Source organism: Drosophila mojavensis, unplaced genomic scaffold (genome assembly GCF_018153725.1).
Source record: "Drosophila mojavensis isolate 15081-1352.22 unplaced genomic scaffold, ASM1815372v1 contig_74, whole genome shotgun sequence".
NCBI classification, from domain to species: domain Eukaryota; kingdom Metazoa; phylum Arthropoda; class Insecta; order Diptera; family Drosophilidae; genus Drosophila; species Drosophila mojavensis.
Window position 1 is genome coordinate 21539477 of NW_025318899.1, and position 21446 is coordinate 21560922.

Genomic DNA, 21446 nt, shown 5'->3' on the forward strand with positions numbered 1-21446 from the left:
AATTTAAAACGCATTCTGTATTCGCCGTTGAAATTGAAATTAAAATTAAAACATGTATTTAATTGGTTTCCATTGATAGCTAAATCAATTGTAATACTCTTCAGTGACGGCTTCTTTTGGTTTTTGTTTTTTACTCTTCGCTTAACAATTCCAATTAGTACATTAATACAAACACATTTACTTGTATATACATTCATATATATAGTTGTATATATGTATATTCATATTTGTATATTTGCCAATTGAAATCTAATTTCATTCGTTATTCGACTTTATGCTTGTGGTTTAGTTCAATTTAAAACATTTTAATTTGCATATTGCTATGCACAATTAATTAATACGAGTTGCTGTTGGCAATAGAAATTGATTTTCGATTTTTAAATTTATATATATTTTATTTAATATTTAGCTTAGATTTTGTATACTTTATTTACCTTGTCAATGTTTAACATACAACAAACATTCATATAGTATTTGATGCTTATCGTGTCTTAGTTCGTTTTAGAAATCCGCCTAAATTACGATCAACTTACAAATTCATTTAAAATTATCAAATTTGCAATTACTTGAATATTTACTTATTTTGTCTGAGACTTTTACTTATGAGTCTTTTACATAGAGTTTTCTACACATATACACATACACACTAGACATATGTTTGTTCTATAGCTTAGTTTGTCTTCAACTTAGCCTAGTGTTAAGTATTTTAAAATGTTCCTTAACTGAGTTTTACAGTTAACACAAACCTTATGAAATAAGTTCTCATTGAAATAGTTTGAAATACTTGGCCTAAGTCTATTACAGTTAAAATATTTATATATTTGGCTTCATTTACTTTTCGATAAAAATTCACTTGAGATTTCCATTGAAACCCCCGCTTAGCTGACAAATAATTTCGTGAGTATTCATATATAAATTATTTATTCATAGTCATAGTCATAGTCGTAGTCGTAGTCACATTCAGATGACATGTCAACATGGCATTCGTCTTGCTTATGCTCTACTCCACTTAACAACTAACACACATTACGTATACGCCGTGCAGCTCTTCACATTTGGCAAACCAAAAGTACACAAAAATCGCTGACATTTTTTTTGAAAGCTTCATTTGCAGGACATGCAGCAGATGTGGCTTGAGTTGCAGAAAAACAATTTGAGAGTATAATTGTCTGTCATCGTCGGCAACATGGCCTGACATCAACTTTCAAAAAAACTGGGGCTCATCGTCAACAGGACTTTGAATACTTTTGGTTATTCGCCTCGACTCCAATACACTCCACCTCCACCTCCACGTCAATTGCAGCATTCGAGACTTGTTTTGCAGCTCGAAATGTGCAATTTACTAGTATGCTAAATTATATTATACTTTGCAAGCGTGTCGAACAGCTTTACTCCTAGAACTAAGTTAGCTTAGACATCTGGGTTAATTAGTTTCTCAGAGCGAGTGGGAGAGGGTAAGGGGAGGGCTTACGTAGCTATAATATAATATTGAAATACACATCGAAATAACGACTAGTTGTGGTTGACTATATCTAAGAGTTTTCACTTGCTTTGCATGGCGACTGCTTGTGAGTGCGACCGTCTCCTTGAGGAAAGATTTGGGAATTGAGATAGAATATTGAGTCGATCTGAGATAGCCGAGACTCTTTAATCTCTCTGCCAGCACTAAGTTAAATTTCAATTAATTGTCTTTGAGACATCCAGAAGAATGCTGTCTCGTTCCAATCCGCCTATTCTCCATCAGCCCGACAGTCGGTCGAACGACATTTGCCTCCTCGGGCTGCGGCTGTGGCCTGCGCAAATCCCATCAATGTCAGGCTTAGGCTTACTCTGTTTGGCCAGCCGTTGTTTGCCTTCTTCTTCTTGTTTTGTGGGGTATTCTAAGTTGAGTAACTTATTTTCTTTGGGTTTCAGCTATTTACCTTTTGTTGTGGTTTTTGTTTTTTTACGCAGAAAGCCAAACGTCTGCGTTGACAGATTTCCCCGCAATTGGCGAATTTTCATTCCACCAACAACAGAATGTGGAAAACAAGCAAAGCAAAATAAAAGAGGAAAATCGTGCGACAGTTATGCACAAATTTGAAATTGAAATGGAAGTGACGCATAGCGGCCAACCGTAAGGGATGCCAGCATTTTAATGGATTCTCTGAGCTCCCTGCAAGGCAGGGAACAACTGTAAAAGACGAGGTAACCGAGGAGCTATATATATATATATATATATATATACATATATCTATGTATATGTATGTGCAATGGAGTATGTTTAGAATTGGTTGTTAACGCCTTTGGGGCCTGCCTAGATGACACGCAGACTGCCGCACTCGGCGCACTTAGAGACTTGATATCAACGATTTGAGAAGCTGCTTGAGCCAATTGCTTGGGGGCTCTGCTCCTTGTTCCCCGTGCTCTGCTCTCTGTCCTCCGTTCTCTGTTCCAGCGCAGCAATTTTCGCATCGTTGTCACTTTATTTGGCATTTATCAGCACTTTTCGCGCCGCACAATAGGGCTACAGCCACACCCACTCGCCAAGGCGCCCATGCTCCGGCATTTTAGTTTATGCCACATTCCCAGGCAATTCGCTGTCCTCGCGTTTCTCTGCCTAGAAATGTGTTTCGAAAATCTGAAAAAAGGGAGGGAGAGAAGAAATAAAATACTTTAACATATTTATGCATATTGATTCGAGTTTACATAAGCAATAAATTGCTTTACATCAATTTTACAAATTCAGGGCACCTCATTCAGTCAGTCAGTTGAATATGTCAGTACATATAGATATGGCTGCCAATTTGGCTAACAAAGCTTCTTAGAGCCAAATGCATTTTGCTGGCAAGTCCCAACACCTCTCCGCATCCCGCCTTCAGCTACCCCATATATCTGGCCGCATAATTTTGCACTCGGCGTCGACATGATGACCATGTCATGGCGTGTTAATCACCATTGCCAAGGCCAGAAGGCAAATGAGCAGCAGACGAATAAAAATACTTCCAACGGCCACGCCCACACTGGGGTCGGACAGCACCCGCTGGCTGCAATTAGCATTAGCCACTTGTTGCAGCTTGCTCGAGGTCATGGCCATGGCCATGGGCGCTCCTCTTAGTCTGCTCTTTGTTTCTCTACCCTGACTCTTATTAAACTAATATTACTTATACGCAGCATTGACATTCCGCTGCGAAGCTTATTAAAATTATAATTACTGCCCATAATTTAACGGCTTTATTACCAGCTTGTACTTACAAAGCAGGCAAACCGATGTAGAGAAAACCAAATATACCATTTCAATAAAATGTGATGAGTTAGTTGGAAGGTAAGGCTATTATTATATGAAGTAGTTGGCAGTAAGTTGCAATTTAGATCTGCCTAAGTAATATTCTTTTTAAATTTTAATATTTCACTTTGTAAATATGTGAAAATATTGTTAAAATAAATTGCTGTTCACAAAACCAAAAGCTCGTTTATATATACCAGGTATTTTTATGATTAACATTAAATGTTATCATAACATAAGTTTGAGAAACTGTTAAGCACACTTAGCAGAGGAAACAAAAGAACGAGCCAATGAGAGCAGACAACATGCATTCATTTTTCTATTACTGCAAAGAGAGAAGTGTGAGAGCGAGAGAGAAGGCACAGCTGTTGTTCGATCTAACAGATCACTGTTATAAGACTGTAGACTAAATCGTGAGGCTGAAGATCACAGCGACAGTGCGGGAGAGTGAAGTTGTGGCTGCATACATATAAAAAAGAAAAGGCGATACAACTTTATCACTCGTTGTAAGCTTAATTTAATGAAATGAAATAGAGAATGTATATAAAATGCTGTTAAATCATTTGGTAAATACTTTATATTTATTCATGTGTCACAAAATTGATTAGCCCTAATTTATTATTATATGACAATAGCTCTATTAACCCTCTAAGGCTCATAAGTGTCTTGAGACACTTATTTTATTTTTAAATTTAAAAAAAAAAGGGAGCTTTTTTGTCTTTCAAATATTGCTTGATCGTTAATAAAACATTCAAATTTACTGAGAAAAAAGCTTTAAAAGCTCTCCAGTGCTTTAAACGGTACTTTTTATTTTCATAAACACAAAACATATGTTTTTTCGCGCGTGTAAATTGATCTGCTGCATGTGCTGTTGTGCAACAATTATTTTACAAAATCTGTGAAAGCAATCCATTTAAAATAATTTTTTATTGGAAGGTATGTTTATTTACAATTAAAACTAGTTTACAAAAATAAAAAAAAATAAAAAATGTGCGTTGTAGCTTAAAAACAGTGATAAGTGTCTTGAGACACTTTTGGGGCTGCAAGCAACTTTTTTTACCAGCAGCTATTTCACAACTGCTTGCAATTTTGTGTGTACACTTATTCATTATATGGATTGTTTTACTAGAAACTGACATATTAACCATATAAAGATGGCAAACCGGGTACGGGTACCGGGTAGCTTTAAGCACCACATCGTCTACTTTGATAATTTTTATACCTCTTTGCCTCTAATAGTATATTTGCGAGCAAAGGGTATTTATAGCCTTGGCACAGTACGTGCGAATCGAATCCCCAATTGCAAGCTACCTGACGATACAATCATTAACAAAAAGCCGAGAGGGTTTTCGACTGAGTTCGTAGGCACGTCATACGGGGTAGAAGTCAGTAATGTACTTTGGAAGGATAACAAGGCCGTTCGCTTATTGTCAACTTACGTAGGTGTTAAACCGTTTGCTACGGAAAGTTTAAGTGAAAGAACACTTAAGATTGACCGTTATGACAGGAAGAAAAAGCAACATATTGAAATTGACTGTCCGCAAATAATTCGGGAATATAACTCACATATGGGCGGCGTTGATCTTATGGATGGACTTATGGGCCGTTATCACATCAAAGCTAAAACCAAAGATGCTGCTACTCGAATTTTTTATCATTGTATTGATATGGCAGCAACAAATGCTTATATTCTTTATAGGCGAATTCAAAAACAAAACGCAATCAGTGACAAATTGATGGAACTTCCCGATTTTCGCGAGTTAATCGCTGAAGGATTGGTGGCTTTTAGAAATAAAGCCCACGCAGGTCGTCCAGTCAGTACCGTATCTCTACAAGACCAGATGCAGTCACCATCTTTGCGAACAGATCGGTCACCTTTTTCACAATCCCCACGGGCCCGACCATCACAGCTTGAGCCTAAACTTGGAAAAAAAACTTTACACCCAATAGCGGAATTACGTTTTGACCAAGTCAACCACTTCCCAAATTGGTTGGATCGGGACAATAAGAGACGGTGCAAGCTCTGTAAATCATCACAAACGCAATGCATTTGTGAAAAATGTAATTTACATCTATGCTGCACATCAACAAAAAATTGTTTTAAAACATATCATATGAATAATAAAAATTAACATTTCTATTAAATACGTTTTTTTTTTACTCTTAGATGCCCAAGAGTGTCTTGAGACACTTATTACCTTTTTTGCACCTGACGGCTAAACAAAAACTTCTATATTTTTTCTGAGTTCATTTTTGAGTTTAGAAGCCTAAATTTACTTTAAAAAAAATTGTTCCAATTATTTTCCTCCAATAGTTAAGAAAACAGCATTAGAGGGTTAAACAATGAAATATATAAAATAAGTACTGAACAAAAAATTAAATAAATAAATAAAAATAAATAACCTATCTAAAATTGCCTTCCTTTTCAAAACAAATGAAATTTAAATTTCTCTTTTCATTTTTGTGGCTTTTGTGATATATTATACTTTTATTAAAAATCCTGAATTTTAGCTGTCTTTTCGTTCATAATTAAACATTTTTGTCGTCTGCCAAATAACAACCAAATACAATTTCCTTGCTCCGTTACGAACAAGGCAAGATTCTTTAATGAAAATATTTTCTTGATTCTTTCTGTGTTTGTTTTGATTGCATTCCTGGATTTTTAATTTGATTTTCAGCTCCGTTCAGGTGCACACAGGTGAGTTGAGTTTCACAGTTTAATATGCCACATGCCAAAAACTCTGACAAAATATTTGGATCAAATTTGTTTTTGGGCTTTGAATTTCTATTAATTCGCGCTTCGATTGAGTTGCCTCCAGCTCTTGCCTAACCTTTGGCATTCATTTTTATGCCCGCCCAATGACAGAACAGTTTTATTGGCATTCAATTAAAACTCATCGAAATGCTGAAAATAATGAGCAAATTCCTGTGCTAATCAAAAATTAATCAAAAAAAAAAATATATGTATGTAAAAGAAAAACGGTATAATTTGTGCCGAAGTTTCCGGTTGAATTTTCTTTTTGTATTAAAGTCAATTTGACGAAGCTTTTATAATAAAGAACTTGTTGAGAGAGGCAACAGCTTGCATGCTGCTCTTCTACTAAGCAAGGAAGTAACGGGACTTCTGGGATGAGCAAATATCAATTTTCATGAGTTGCTGCTTGTGAACGCATACATGGAATTTTATATGAGAGAGAGCGCAGGGTCACAGGAAAAGAGCGACAGAAAAGTAAGAAAAGCACTGATGTTGAGACGTCTTCTTTTCGTTGATCGAACCTAAAAGCAAGCGGCCCGAGCAAATACGAAGTGGAATACGACGCACTTTACGAAACGTATGTGAAAAAAAGTTCATCTCATCTGTGTAGGGTAATTACTAATTGGTATTAGTTTAGCCAATGAGCCTCATCAAGTTCACACGCAGCTCAAACTTAGCTCAAGGCTCAATAAGCAATCAAATTACGAATGTATTGATTTTAGTTCTTCTTCTTCTGCCTTGCTGTGCGATTCTTACAACTAGACTTTCCATAACACACACACACATTAATACAGACACACAAATCTTGTTTTGTCGATTTGGTTTATTGTTTATTTATTGTTTACGATAATTATAATTCAAGCTTTGGCCATAAGGTTGCTGAAGTGAAATTTCAAATATTGTTTATCATTTGCCGGGGCGCCACAGTGCTGAAGTGTAAAATGTTTAGCATAAAAATAAATATTCATTAGGAGATCCCCAATGCGGAACCTTTAAGGGCGGCCCACAACCCACATTAAGGCAACCCGAACGGCTCCACCGTTGATAATTGAAATGAAATTTTAGCCAGCCAGCCAGGCAGCCACAACTAGCAAATAAGAAATGCGGAACTGAGCTCCAGAACAAAGGTAAACTTTGCCTTGAGCCTTCTATGGAATTCGGTCTTTTAGCCGCCTTTTGCACAGAGTGCAGAGTGCTGGAACGGGATCCGGGCAACTACCTTTAATGCCACTTTATTAAGTATTCATTATTGTCAACTGGGCTCGTGGGTGCGGGCATTGCGGGCACTGCGGAAATCGAGAGCGAACTGCGAGCATCGGGTGGGTTCTGCGGCAAAGTTGAGTCCGGCCGAACCGAACCCAACCCGTGAGCGAGAATTGACCCAGCTGGGCGTGCGAGCTCGTGCAGCCCTGAGGAAGGTGTGTTGCGGTCCTTGGAGATGAGAGGAACTACATCTGTGAGGTGGAACATTAATTGCCAGCGGCACATTGATGTTTATGTAATTAATTTTAATTGCAGTACTTTTCTCCAGCTCGGCTCGGGCGCCAAAAGTTTCGGTTTATTGTTTTGTTGTTGTTTTGTTTGCTCTTTTACAGTTTTATTGGCGGGCAACATTTGTTTTCGTGCTGGCATTTGACAAAGTGCTCGCCGCTAACAGCCCAGCAAAATCAATAATAGCAGCAATAAAATATTTAGCTACATCGCCGCACAACACACAACACACACACAACACACGGCGCACAGCGCAATAAATGAATCATTAACCATGCGAGTAAATAAAACGAAGCCAAGAAACATTTAACAACTAAAAAGCATGGCTTTGATACACCGTGAGCACTGTAGCTGCCTCCATTGTATTTGCTCGACAAATAACAAAGAGCGGCCCAACGGGCGTATACGCAATAACTAAATTATTGCGCATACGCTTCAGGACAATGGAAGCAAAGCAGTCATTGTGCGAGCTCGTAAGTAGAGCAGCTGAGAGGAGCCTTTAAGCATGACTTTCGTATATCCTGGAATTGAAAGAGCAAACATGAGCTCAGGTAGCATAACTATCCGATACCCTGTACATTTTAAATTTCATTATTTGCAACAAATGCTATACATAATGTTACATAAACTCGTTGTATCACTCTATGAAAGACCGGATCTATGAAGTTATTTCGAACAAAGGAGGCAGCACTCATTATTGAATTAATTTTTATATACTTACTTATTTATAAAACTTAAATTAATACTTAAAATGAAGTTCCTTTCTTTAAAAAAAAATTAATTTGTTTAAGTGCGTCTATTTCAGTGACCAAGAAAAAAGTGCCTTTTTTTAACATAAAATTTTTCATAAAATGAATAAAAAAATTAAAATTTTTATGTTTTGTATACTTGAAGAGTCATCGAATATCGAACATTTTTGTATATCTACTTTTTTAAAGTCGCTTTCCAAATAAAAGTTAAAAAGCATATATTAACGAAAGTACGAGTGCGTCTAACTCAAGACCAGCAGTGTATACTACTTAAATACAAATACTTACTACTAAATACTAAATTAGGCTAAACGGCCAACAAGTATAACAATTAGAAGAACAAATATAAAAATTAGAAGATGCATCCATCTGTGTGTCTGTTTCATAATTTAGTTGATCCGGTATCAGATATTTTCTTTGTTTAACTATATATTTCATTGGGTGCAAAATATACTAAATGCTAAATACTGAATTAGACTAGACAGCTAATAAGTTGAAGAGGATTAGTTGATCCTTTTTTAAACATATATCCTTTTCGAATTGGATTTTTTCAATTCTGCACCACCTACTCTATTTCTATTGCAATATATACTAAATAAATACTAGATTGGGCTAATGTGTTATGATAATGAGTTTATGATAATTAATAGATCAACCTTCTTTTCATGATTCATTTCTGTGTTCCTGAACCACCTACTCCATTGCCTCATTGTATATGTCTTTAATTACTATAAATAGTTAATAAATAAATGCAATTAATACTAGATAGTAAATAAATTAATGTAGACAGCTAATGAGTTTTTGGCAATTAGTAGATCTATCTATCTATTTGTCTCTTTCTATGGGCCCCTTTCATGAGTTTCTTCTTTGATCCTTAGCCAGGATTGCGGCAGTGCCAGGCCGTCAGTTAGCTGGCCAAAATTTACTGTCTATTAGGCGGCTCATCTTTAACTTTGCTTTATGGCGCCGAGCGGGCCGGGAATGGCCTTTAAGTTGCCTCAATTAGCGGCCGGCCATAGACAAGCTGTTTTCTGCGTGGGCGGCATTTGGCCAAAAGGACTCTCGGGCCAAAGCACGGCACATGCAGACAGGACATGCACAACCTGCGGACGTGCTGGCGAATGTTCATTTTAATGAATCGCATGCTAAATATAGTGAGCAGCAGGCGCCATGCCAAAATAAATGAGTTGCTAATTGGGCGAACGGACGGACGGACGACACACTCTCACACACATACATACACACACACACACACAAATAAGTAAATAAAAAGGAAAGGCACTTGAAATGAAAATATATATCCCAGAAGCTCGAGCTGATAGCCAGGTTGGGCTATCAGCAGGCAAGAATCTGTTAGCTGGACGTGTGACATCATCCGTTAGATGTTATTAACAAACTCTATAATTCTGTCATCGCTTTTTATTTTTAAATTATGCGCGCACAACGAAATAATTATAGAAAGTGCCGAGCAAAAAGCCATTTAAATATTACAAATGCAAAGTACAGCAGAGCATTTAACACTTACGCACACCCACACCCACACACACATTTAGAGAATATGCAATGAAATTTAATGAGTTAAAAAGATGTCGCTTTAATGCATAAAGGACGGCCGGAAGTAGACAATGGGCTAAGCCCCAGCCTCAGCTCGGCTCAGGAAAGTAAACTGATGTATTTTTAATTGTTGCATATATTACCATAGATTTAAATTACATCATGGCACCCATGAGGCAGCCAAATTATGTTTGTGTGTGTGTGTGTGTGGGTGGGTGTGGTTGTGTGTGTGTGTGCCCACGCAAAGGCCAAAGTTCAACCAGATCCTCGAATAACTTGGCAAGTTAATGAGTGCGCAAGCACGCCTGGCACATTATAGATATGTGTATGTATACATAGTACCGTTAACATTTTCATTAAGAATATATACATATATGTATATATGCATCCATACTTCATGCTTCTTTTGAAATATTCTATTCTCAATTCTGTCTAACTTACGAAACTAAATATTCTATTTGCTTTACTGCACTTTTGCAGCTATTTCAATTCTTATGCTCTGCGTGCCTGGCGAGTTCATTAAAGTGTAGTCTCACTGTATTTACATAAATGTATATTCCGGGCAGCGCAAATGCAAATATTTGTTGTGCTTGTGACAACAGAGCAGACAGGCAAAAAGGCTTCAACAGGCGCCAGCTCTCCCGCCGTGGATTGGGCTCGATGGCTCGATGGGAGACCTTTTTTTGCTGTTGTTGTTGTTTGTTGTTGTTGTTTTATTGTTGTTTTGCTTTGTTTTGTTGTCAGCTCGAAATTATTTCATATCAAGTTTCAAATGCTCGTCAGCTGCGAGTGAGATAGCATTATTTACTAATTAATATATAGCTCCTGCTGCTGAAGACTTTATCTGCTCGACCTAGATCAATGAATTTTATCTTTCCATCAGCACGAATCGAAATCAATCGATTTTTGAGATTCCACGTGCCACAGCTGAAAAGTTTTCTACGTGAACTCAGTTGATTGAGTTATTTGGCAAATGCACATATAACTGTATTTTCTGCTTTGCCACATAGATATTTGACGACTCCGCATACCTTATCATCGCCGTACTATGCGATTCTCATTAAGTCAACACAGCTGCAGAGATTTTCCTGCTTGTACTTGATGTGGCGCATAAACAAATAATGTTCTCAGTCTTTTGCCCAGGCAAGATATGCTTTTTGCAACGTTGTGGGAAGAGCAAAAACTGAAAAATGACTCCTCTATGCGATTTTCATGAACTCAACTATGTGGGTCTGCTTGCTTGTGCTCTTCAGTTGTGGTGTAATAAATCTTCTCCCTCTCTCTCTCTGTGTCACTCTCCATGTCGCTTTTTGTGCTTTCCCTAATCCTCTCTCTACCTCGTCTTATTTACATAACCGTCTGTGTGGCCTCTCGTTTGTAAGCCGCTTTGGGCTAAACATTCATTCACATGTTTAGGACTGGCTTAGGCCAAGAGTAATTCATATAAATATTATATTTAAAAGAACAAACTCGCAAAGGGAAAATGCTGTTTGCCAGCTCACATGATTTTCAAATGCAAGGGAAAATCTGAAAAATTTCAAGTACTAAATAACTGTCCAACAGCGGAACAGCGGGACAGTTGGGAAAAACTTCATTTATTTGCGCATTCCATTACTTATAAGGGCCGGCGCTTAATTTGGTTGCCCTGCCAAGAAAAATGATGAGCAATTTGCCCGGCGCTATCCAGGGAGCTCTGTGAACTTGAACCTTGTGAGAACTACTTCCCGCTTTCCGCTTTGCCTCTCTCCGCTGTCCGCAGTCTTGTTGTCCTTGCTCTGGTTGTCACCGCTGGAGTCGCTGAGACATTTGAGTTCATAAATTGCGAATGGCCCCAGTCGCTTATGTGTTTAAATTATGTAGCATTATTCAAAATATTAACTTCAATTCACACAGGAACATCCCAGGGACAGGCTGCCGGCTCCTGCTTGCTGCTCCTGTCTCGGGGCCTGTCTGCACTCGCTCGCATATTTTAAACAACATTAAATTCCTCGTTTCTAAACAAGTACATCTCTTTTGCTATATTTTGTGAAAATTATCACAAACTCACACTCCAACTGCTCCAGCTGCCCCAGCTGCTCCAGCTGCTCCATTTGCCCCGGCCGACCCTGTTTAGACCCTCGCTGCGGTCTGTTTGAGAGTTTATAAAATAAAATTAATTTGGCTGCGGCATGCGTACAGTGCGTATTAATGTATGTGGACAGGGCGCAAAACCGACATCAGCTCATTACTCAAAGAGAGTGCGAGCGGGAGAGGGATAGAAAACTGCGAGAATTTCAATTTTAATTCACTCACAGCGATTAAATAATGTATAAGTTACCCAGGCAGGGATTTCATGACAAGATTTGATTGATATGCCAACCACGTAGATGGGCGGGGCTAAGATAAGAAGCAAATCATAGCGACAACTCGAACAAGCAGCAGGAAGTGGAAAGGAAGAGCTGACAACCAGATAATATTCAATATATATTATAATGATATTTGTCTCATCAATTACTGCGACTGTGATTGCTGTGAAGTGATTCAAGTTATGCAAATGCTCAGCCAGCCTTTCTTTAAGTAATATACAAATCTTCAAGTCCAACTCCTTTTTCACATATCCATGCTAACCTGTACCACATTAAAGTCCGTTCAAGTAAATTCGTGTAAAATACATATTTCTGTAGTGAAATCTGCAAACTCAACACTTGTTTGAATTCAACTACGATTTTATATACCCATAATCTTATGCCACATAAAAAAAGAAAGCCAGCTTCATCAAACGCCTCGGAATTGATGTTGTCTGTGGCGCAGGTCCAAAAAAACAGCGAGAAAAAAGTTCGCTCGCTCGTAAAATGAATGATTATTTCGCACTCATGTGTGGAATCGCACATCCATTTCTAAGCACCAAGCCAAAACCAAAACCAAAACCAAAACCAAAACCAAACCGAAACCGAAATCCCGACCCAGTCTCCCTCGAGCCATAATGACATGCAGGTCCTCCACATGTTGACGAGCTGTCGCTCGTAAAACGAAATAAAATAAAATACAAAATAATGCGAGCCAATGGCATAGGAGTGAAGCATAGTTATCAGGGCCCAGGGCAGGGCTGGGCTGGGCAGGGTAGCCCCAGAGAGCTGGCTCTCATGATATCAATCGCAATCGAGCTGCCAACTCTGATTAAAATAATGATAATGTTCACTTCGGTTCTTGTCAACTTTTCTGATTACTTTTTCTTCATCTTGGCCCTTGCTTCTTGTTGTGCTAATGTGATTTACTCTCGGCCAAGAAAGACAGCTGCATTAATTACAGTCAAAAAACAAATAAAAAACGCATTAATGACATCCACCGACCTAAAGTTTTTGCAGGACAGGGAAAGGGCGTGGGCAGTAAGCAGTTAAGTAAATTTTGTCTACGAGAGAACGTAAAGAAAAGATAGATATTTCCCGAAATTTGCAGGGCATTAACTAGTCGCATAAACTTCATAACTCTGTCGCTTTTGTTTGCATGTTTTTTTTTTCTTGTGTAATACCTTGAGGCAGAGTTATGTGTGTACCTGGACCATAAATTATAGGGCGTGCAGCTGCCAGCTTTTCCCATATACATATATATATATATATATATGCTTCTTCTTTTCACTTTTTTTACAACATTTTTTGTGCGGACACGCCCCAGACAACTGGCCTGCCCTCAAAGGGAATGGGCCCAGCTGCCTTTCTGGCGCATTTATGGTTATATTTTTAAGAACTTTTGTAATGCTCTTTGCCAGAATTCTTTGCCTTCCAACCGAGTTTCTTTCGGTCTTTCGTTCTTTCGACTTCCACGAAAGTTTTCAACTGGCATTTAGCAAAGTAAAAGTTTTTACTACTTTTGCATAGATTTTCTTTGTTCGCTGCAAAAAGCTGATGTACCTACCCATTCACAAATGTTACAGGATATACTGGGCCGACGTTCATAAAGCTTGGTACAAAAGGGCTGCAGACATTTCTATTGTATTCGTTTATGATTTATAGGGTATCTCGGTGTCCTGCCACTTGGGCTGATATTGTTTCGCATCATGCTTGAAAATTATGACCACCATGTCGAGAGATGTCTTTGTTTACTTTCTCCCCACTCAGTCTCTTTCAGTTTTTCTCTTGCGCTTTCTTTGCTGCTCGCACATAAATTAAGAAATGACGTTGAAAAAAATAAACACTCAAATGATTGTCGTTGTTGTTGCTGTTGTTATTGTTGTTGTTGTCGCCTAGTCTGACAGCTCATGAAGAGGCCTGCCTTAGCTGGGCAGCTCTGACATGCTCCCAAGTCCCGAACCCCAGCAGTTCAAGCGCCGCCCGCTGACAGGTGTTTCGTGCTTCTACGCAATTACAACGCCTCGATGAGTTGCGCCAGACCCAAAACATACACTGAGCGAAAACATTCAACATTGCCAAAAACAAGAAATAAAAGAAAATACTTTTGCCATAAGAACTTTTTCGGTTTTCAGCTAAACTTAAATGAATGTTTTCTCAGACATTCATAGTGTCAATTAGACTTTTCTCTCAGTGCATATTCCCTTTGGCTACACCTGTTTACATATTGTCTCCATGGGCCAAGCATTTCCCTCTGATTTTGTATGAACTTTTTATGCTCGCCGCTGCATAATTATTACAGCATGACAAAGCCGAAATCCTTGAGAGAGGCGACGCCTCTGCCTCTGCCTCTGCCTGCGCCACACTCGCTGCCTACGGCCGACGGCCTTAAGTATTCATGCAGGCACGGATTGTGTTAACATTAAGTATACGTATTATGATTGTAGACGCAAGGGTTTTTTGTTCGCCAGGACGACGAGGCAGATATAAAATTACAAGCAGTCAAATTGGATTTGAAAGGGAAGCTGCACAGGTAGCCCGAGATTGACAAACGCTCTCAAATAAGACTCAAATTTCAATGGAACTTGGAAGAGAAAGCGAATATAATGAATGGGAATGTAAACGTGAATGTGAATAAAAGGAATTTAAAGCCCAATTTCGCAAAATAAAATACAATTTAGATAATTATTGCGGAATTTCACACTTTGGCAATTGTTTTGCAGAATGGACATGAAAAGACTGTAGCTCCGCCCGAATTATAGCCCACTTGTGGGCTATTGCTCAGGCAATTATTAAAAGGCGTTTTTCGTTTCATTTAACTTGTAATTGTTAACTTGGCTATTTCCAGGCAACAGGCAACAGGCAAAGGGCATCAGGCGGCGGGCAATGCATTCAACTGAGCTGAGCTGTGTTGGCCAAGAATTGCCTTTTCAACTTTAATAAGAGCCAAGCCGCAAGCAGTTCGCCAAGTTGCCGACTTCTGCTGCTCGAATCATTAAACACGAAATTTAATTAACTGTTGATAAAGTTGCTAATAAACGCGCATCCGCCTCGCACCCGGCAGCAGAGCCTGTGGCTCATATTAAGTGGCATTAAGCCGTGCTGACAGCACAACTCCAAGAATTCGTAGAACTGTCATCGGGCGTGGGGCGAGCAACGCCCCCGATCCGGCTGCCAATCTGGCGACCCGGCTCTTCTGTGGTCAGTGGTGCGTGCCGTGTGTGCCATGTGTGGTGCTCGGCGGGTCATAAATTATATATAAGCACTCACTATTTATGCTGAACTCTGTTGAACCGAACAATCTTTCACCAGGACTCGCCACGTGCTGACCAGTGTTTGCCATCCGCATCCGCTTTCAGCACACCTGAAGAGCGCACGTGTAGGCGCGCTGCCACGCCCTACAATTATACGTATTTCTCTTCTCTATACCCATATATATTTATATATATTTATTTGTGTGTTTGTATAACTCGATTCGACACTTCTTGCCCAATTTAATTGGGCATAAACGCCGTTCGCTTTTATAGACGTTTCCCATCAATAACACAGTCAGCTGCAACTGCCCATTAAACGTCGTCACGCGCTCTGCACACTTGGCCCAAAGCAAGAAAACAAATATTTTTTCTATAAATTTATTGGAATGTTGATTAACAACTTTTTCTTTGGAAGCTTTAATGTGCTTTGGCTATTATGTTAGCAGAGCTCAACAGTTTTCCTTAAATAATTCAAACAGTTTCTCCTTAACTTCAGTCGCAGTAGTCAACGAATGAAATCATAAGTATTTAATTCCATAAATTATATATGTATATAAGTATTTAATTCCATAAATTTTAAAATTAATTGGTATAAAAGCGCGCTTGAAGCTAAAAAATAAACAAATTAAATTTTGAAATTTAAAATATTTCTCTTTAAGCGTGAGAAAATCTTAAGGTTTAAGAATCTTTGACTGTTACTTTAAAAAGTTCAATATTTATTTCCTCCTATAAATCGCAAATGTTTCACAACAGGAATTTCTAATAAGAATCTATAATCTATGCTTTAAGAGTGCCAAAAGCTCGCTTGAAGTATTAAAGAGAGCTTTGACTGTTATTCTAAATAAATCCCAAATATTTTCATGTAAACCTCACTTTCAGGAATCTCTATAAGATATCGAAATACGAGAGATTCTTTTGTCTTTGTGGCATTTTGTTTGGCTAGCTGCGGCATTCAGACCAGTGTGAATTGGCAGCAAGGCGAAATGAAAATTTGGCATTGCTATGAGCTACGTGCCCGGCATACGGATCACCATTTTCCACTTCCTTGGGGCCATGGCAACAGTCGTCATCGGGCACATTTGATGAGTGAGTTAAATGCTTCAGCTGTTTGTTTACTACGAGGAGGATAACAGGAGGAGTACGGGAGGCGATCCCTGGCAGCTCTTCGGCCCGGCATAATCGCTATCCACAGTGCACAGCGAACACGGAAAGATGGCCTAAATGAGGGTATCTGTTTTGGCTAGGAGGCACATTCCCAAATTTATTGTATTTTGGCGTAATTTTTATGATTTATTTATCATCTACTCGTAGTAACTGGGCGAACTTTGGGCCCTGCCCCCCATTTTATCGAATGCAATTTATGGCCATCAATTTTATTTTGATGTATGCTCCGAGTTTTTGTTTTAAGCGCCCAAACACCAGGGGCATGGCCTTGCGGTTGAGAGAGAAAGAGAGAAAAAGTAAAGGAAAAAGCAGTTGGCACAAAACTTTAAGCTCATAAATTCCGTGTGCCATTCAGCAGGTGTTGGCACATGTGGGCAGACAGGTGATGCGGGCTTACCACGTCGTGATAGCGCCCACATTTGCGGAATGCTTTTCTCACCTAATCCTGACCACTTTCAGTCGTGAATGAATTTCCATCGGCCTAATAGTTTCTTACCTATGTTGTTTTTCTCCAGCTCCGTCTAATTGTTTGCTCAACACCTTGGCTAACTTCCTGGCTGACAGAGTGCTCCTAGCTCGAAGCGCTCATTGTTCCCGGCTGCCTCGCACGTTGGCCATACAACATAATAAAAGCTTGTTAACTTAATTGCTTAATTGGCCTGGCAGTGCCTAGGCCAAGGGGGTGAGCGGGAGCGGGGAGCAGAATCAGGTATGCTGGCGAAAGCAGCGCAGCTCTAATGAAAATGCTGTTTTCCCTTTTCACCTCACACATTAGGCTGATTAGACACGGGCAACGGGAATAAAAATAGAGCCATGTGGATATAAGTACATACCGCAGACACAGACACACACACGCATACACACATGCAGACGCACACATGTTTATGTGGAACGTGTTGAGTTTTACATTACTAAGCTAACTCGAAGCTCACACCCCTTGATAAGTTGTAAAGTTAAAACGGCAATTGCAATTTTATTTAATTATACTCTAACGAAACTTGTGCACTATAGCTAAAATGCAGGGTTTAGTTAGCTAATGAATTATTTTTCTGAAAGAATAATAAATATATCTCTTTGAATGTATATTCAAATACACATGGAATTTAATAGAAGCTACGCCCCTTTAAATTGCCTAATAAATATGTCAAATTACATAAACATGTTAATTTACATTGCCAACACAACTGAAGCTAAAAATCTTTCTATTTAATATGAGTGTAGAACTGTTATATATGTATATAACTATGTACATAATCACTTAATCGTGTGTATATGATGTGCTAGTATGCAAGTTAACATTAAGCAGCTTTAAAGCCAACGCATATTCAACTGTTATATACATTCTATATCTATGCAAACAAAAGAGACCACTGCTGTGCACTGTTGTCTTTTAACAGTGCTGCTAAATTATGCTGGCTGACTTCCTGTTAAGCTAATATGCATATATGTTAAGTAACATTTAAGACTGTGATAAACATGAATGGCTTTATGTTACGCTACTCTTTATGTTAAACTACATTTAAGACTGAGATAAATACAAATTCGTCTGCACTGTAACTAAGAGAAATGATAATATCTCATTACATAAACGATAATTTCATATATTTATATACCTAATATATTATAAAGAGTAGTTCATAGTGCCACTATCACTACGCACACACACTTGTCATTTAGTTAAGAACAGAGATTTGCCCTTTAATGCCAGGCTGTCGCACATACGTAACTACTCAGAGTCTCTGAGACAGCTGCTGTTGTTGCGCTATCGATTACAGTTTCTGCTAAGCCAGTCACCCCGCACAGGCAGGCGCACATGAGAGACAACCGATGGCCAACGTCAATTAGACATTTGCCATTTGCCATTTACCATTTACCATTCGCCATTTGGCATCGGGAACTTCATTAATCGCTTTTATTTCCCGCAACTGGCAGACTGTCGGGCTGTCAGTCAGCCTGGCTGATGCACCAGCTGTCGTCAGCATCAATCCGTTTTAGCTAATACACATATTGATGTGAATGCTGGAAAATATAAACGTGTTTCATTACATACACGCACACATACATGCAGAGATGTACGTCTGACACTAGCCAAATGAAACACATGTTCCATGCCGCGACGTAGCCGAATTTAAGAACTGAACTCGGATCGCTTAGGGCAATCATTTTATTTTATGGCCAAAGATTTACGCTGTGACTGTAAGTACATATTGAAATTATATTATGTACATATGTCTGAGTATGTATGTATGTGTGTGTGTGTGGGTGTTTGATAAGCAGCCAACGACCTTCTTATTGTTGCCATTAAATTCACACACACACACACACACACTCATAATGTGTGTGGCGGAGGCGTGGCGCATTATGCTTGATTTTTATATGCAACGATTTATTGTAGTATTGGTTTAATCAGGCTCTTTCGATTTTACAGCGCACTTTTAGTGTGACATTTTTAGTGTGATTGATTGACATGGGCAAAACGTTTCGCTTTTAGTAAATATTAAAGCTCCACAGCAGCAGCAGCCAAATTCAAATTGCTTTTGCATGGATATCTTGTATAATTTAAATAAACATCTGGATTCAATATGCGAGAGGTCAAACTGAACTTTAACATTCAAAATGCCAATTGGACATTTCAGAGTGCTATATATGTATATTGTGAATCGATGCCACAATGCAGCAACTTTTACACTAAATGCTGGAATTTAGCTTATCAGCAACAGCAGCAGCAGCAGTAACAGCAGCAGGAGCCATCGCATTGTGAGGCGCATAACTGATGGCATTCCGAGACTCAAACAAACGCGCAACAGCAGTAAAAGTATTTTTTTTTTTTTAAATGTAGAAATATGATCACAATTGTAAAGTTGGCATTCTAAAGAGTCAACTTGCTCGGGTCCCCTCCAAATGGGCGAGTTCGGTGGCATTTGCCATTCACAGCAAGCAGACAGCAAACAACAAAATACAATTTAGTTGTAAAAAAGTTTAGCACTAACTCGCTCTGGCAAACTTGTTTACAGAGACAGCGAACTGCAGGATGATTTAGGAGAGGGGGGAGAGGTGAAGGCATCTGCTTGGTAAGCCCCTGCCAGCTGCTTCAAGAACTCCCACAACGAGCTCAAACTTTTTCCGACTTCGTCTGCTGCCAGTCCGGGTCCGACAATTGCCGTGCGCAATTCCAGCTGCAGTAGTTGCAGTCCTCATGCATAATGCATCAAATGTGCTGCTGGCGCCCGAGACGGGACCATCAACTATATCACTTACCGTTCAGTCACCAGCACGCCGTGATTCCACTGTTTAGGAGCAACGTGTGTGTGAGTGTGTGTGTGTGTGTGTGTGTGTGAGCATTTGAATACAAGTATTCAAGGTATTCTTTTTTTTGTGTTTTATTTTATGCCAAGCCGTGCATTCAGCTTATTTACTCACACACTCACACCCGCACACCGACACACATCATGCTGCCAACGGGTAATTAGAATCTGGGTAAGATAGTGGTGTGTGCCACTACTAAATGCGACTGAATAATTCATAAATTAAAGGCCTCTCGGACAAGAGCTCTGAAATTGCGTTCATATGCTTAGTTCATTCCTGTCTGTCTGCCTGTCTGTCTGGCTTCAAAGCCAACCGCAAACATGGCCAAAATGTAAACAACAACAACAACAGCAGCAGCAGCAGCAACAACAACAACAACAAGACCCTTTCAATTGTATTTGAGTATGTATGCATTTAGATTTGAAGTGTGAGCGAGTCAGATAAAAGAGAGATTTGAAGGAACATGTTTGCATAGGCAACGACCCATGCTAAACTCTGCTTGATTTACTAGAAAACAGTTGCCGAATTTCTATATGTGAAAATATTTCAATTCTGTCAGCAAGTCTGAGGTCTTTAGAAACCCAATCAAGTGTTTAATCGATATGCCAAAGAATATCATTTAATGACAAGTCCTATAGATGTCTAGCTAGGCAGCTCCAAGGCGACAAGTCAAACAAATGAAATGAAGCCAACACAACATAGATAGCATATTTAATGTCAAACGTGAGCTATGCTTTACTATAATTTTGTTATAACTGTAACTCACCACCTTTAACCTCTGGCAACTCAAATTTTATAGACTTAATAGAATTTATATCAACATTGTCTGTTACTGCTGCTATCGCTGCTTCTGCTACTGTTGCTGCTTGCTATTGCTGTTTCTGCACTCCTTCTGCTACTGCTTCTGTTACTGTTGCTGCTGCTACTGTTGCCGCTGCTGCGGCTGCTGCTATTGCCGTTTCTGCTACTGCTTCTGTTATGGCTTCTGTTGCTGTTGCTACCGTTACTATTGTTACTTTTGTTGCTGCTGCTGCTGCTGCCGTTACTGATCGACCGTATTAGTAGTAATGCTGCTGTTATTGCTGATACTTCGGCTATTACTGCTGCTCTCACTTCTACTGCTAATACTGATGCTATAGCTGCTGCTGTTATTACAGCTAATAAGGTTTCAGCTACTGCTGCTGGTTCTGCTGTTGTTGCTGCTTCTGTTACTGCTGTCGCTGCTGCTGCTGCTGCTGCTTCTGCCGTTCTGCTCATGCCATAAAGAATCTTTTAATCAAATAGAATTTCAATGCCAGCGTTATTTATACATTTTATGATTGGCCATTTCAGTTCAGAGTCCCAGACACAGACAGTTAGCCCATAATGTGCTGGCCATAAAAATTATAAATAAATAAGGCCACTGGAAATTATTCTGCGTCAAGGCTTCATATTTGTGAGAGACTCGGCCTTATCATTGGCAACGGCTGTTCCGTTTACCAGACCATTTATCCGACTGTTCCAATTGCCTATTTGTGTGCATATATTATAATCGAGTTCTTTTTTAGACCACCTGGTCTACGTTTCGTATACTTTACATTCCTA

General features: G+C 39.1%; 1 protein-coding gene across 1 annotated transcript in view; it reads right to left on the reverse strand.

The window, feature by feature from the left end:
* Positions 1 to 2536: 2536 nt before the first annotated feature.
* Positions 2537 to 21446, reverse strand: part of LOC6583242 (prolactin-releasing peptide receptor) — a 48335-nt gene continuing 29425 nt past the window's right edge. Inside the window, exon 3 of the mRNA XM_002008879.4 lies at positions 2537 to 2620. The gene's annotated coding sequence lies outside the window, so the exon portion shown is untranslated. The remainder of the gene's footprint in view (positions 2621 to 21446) is intronic.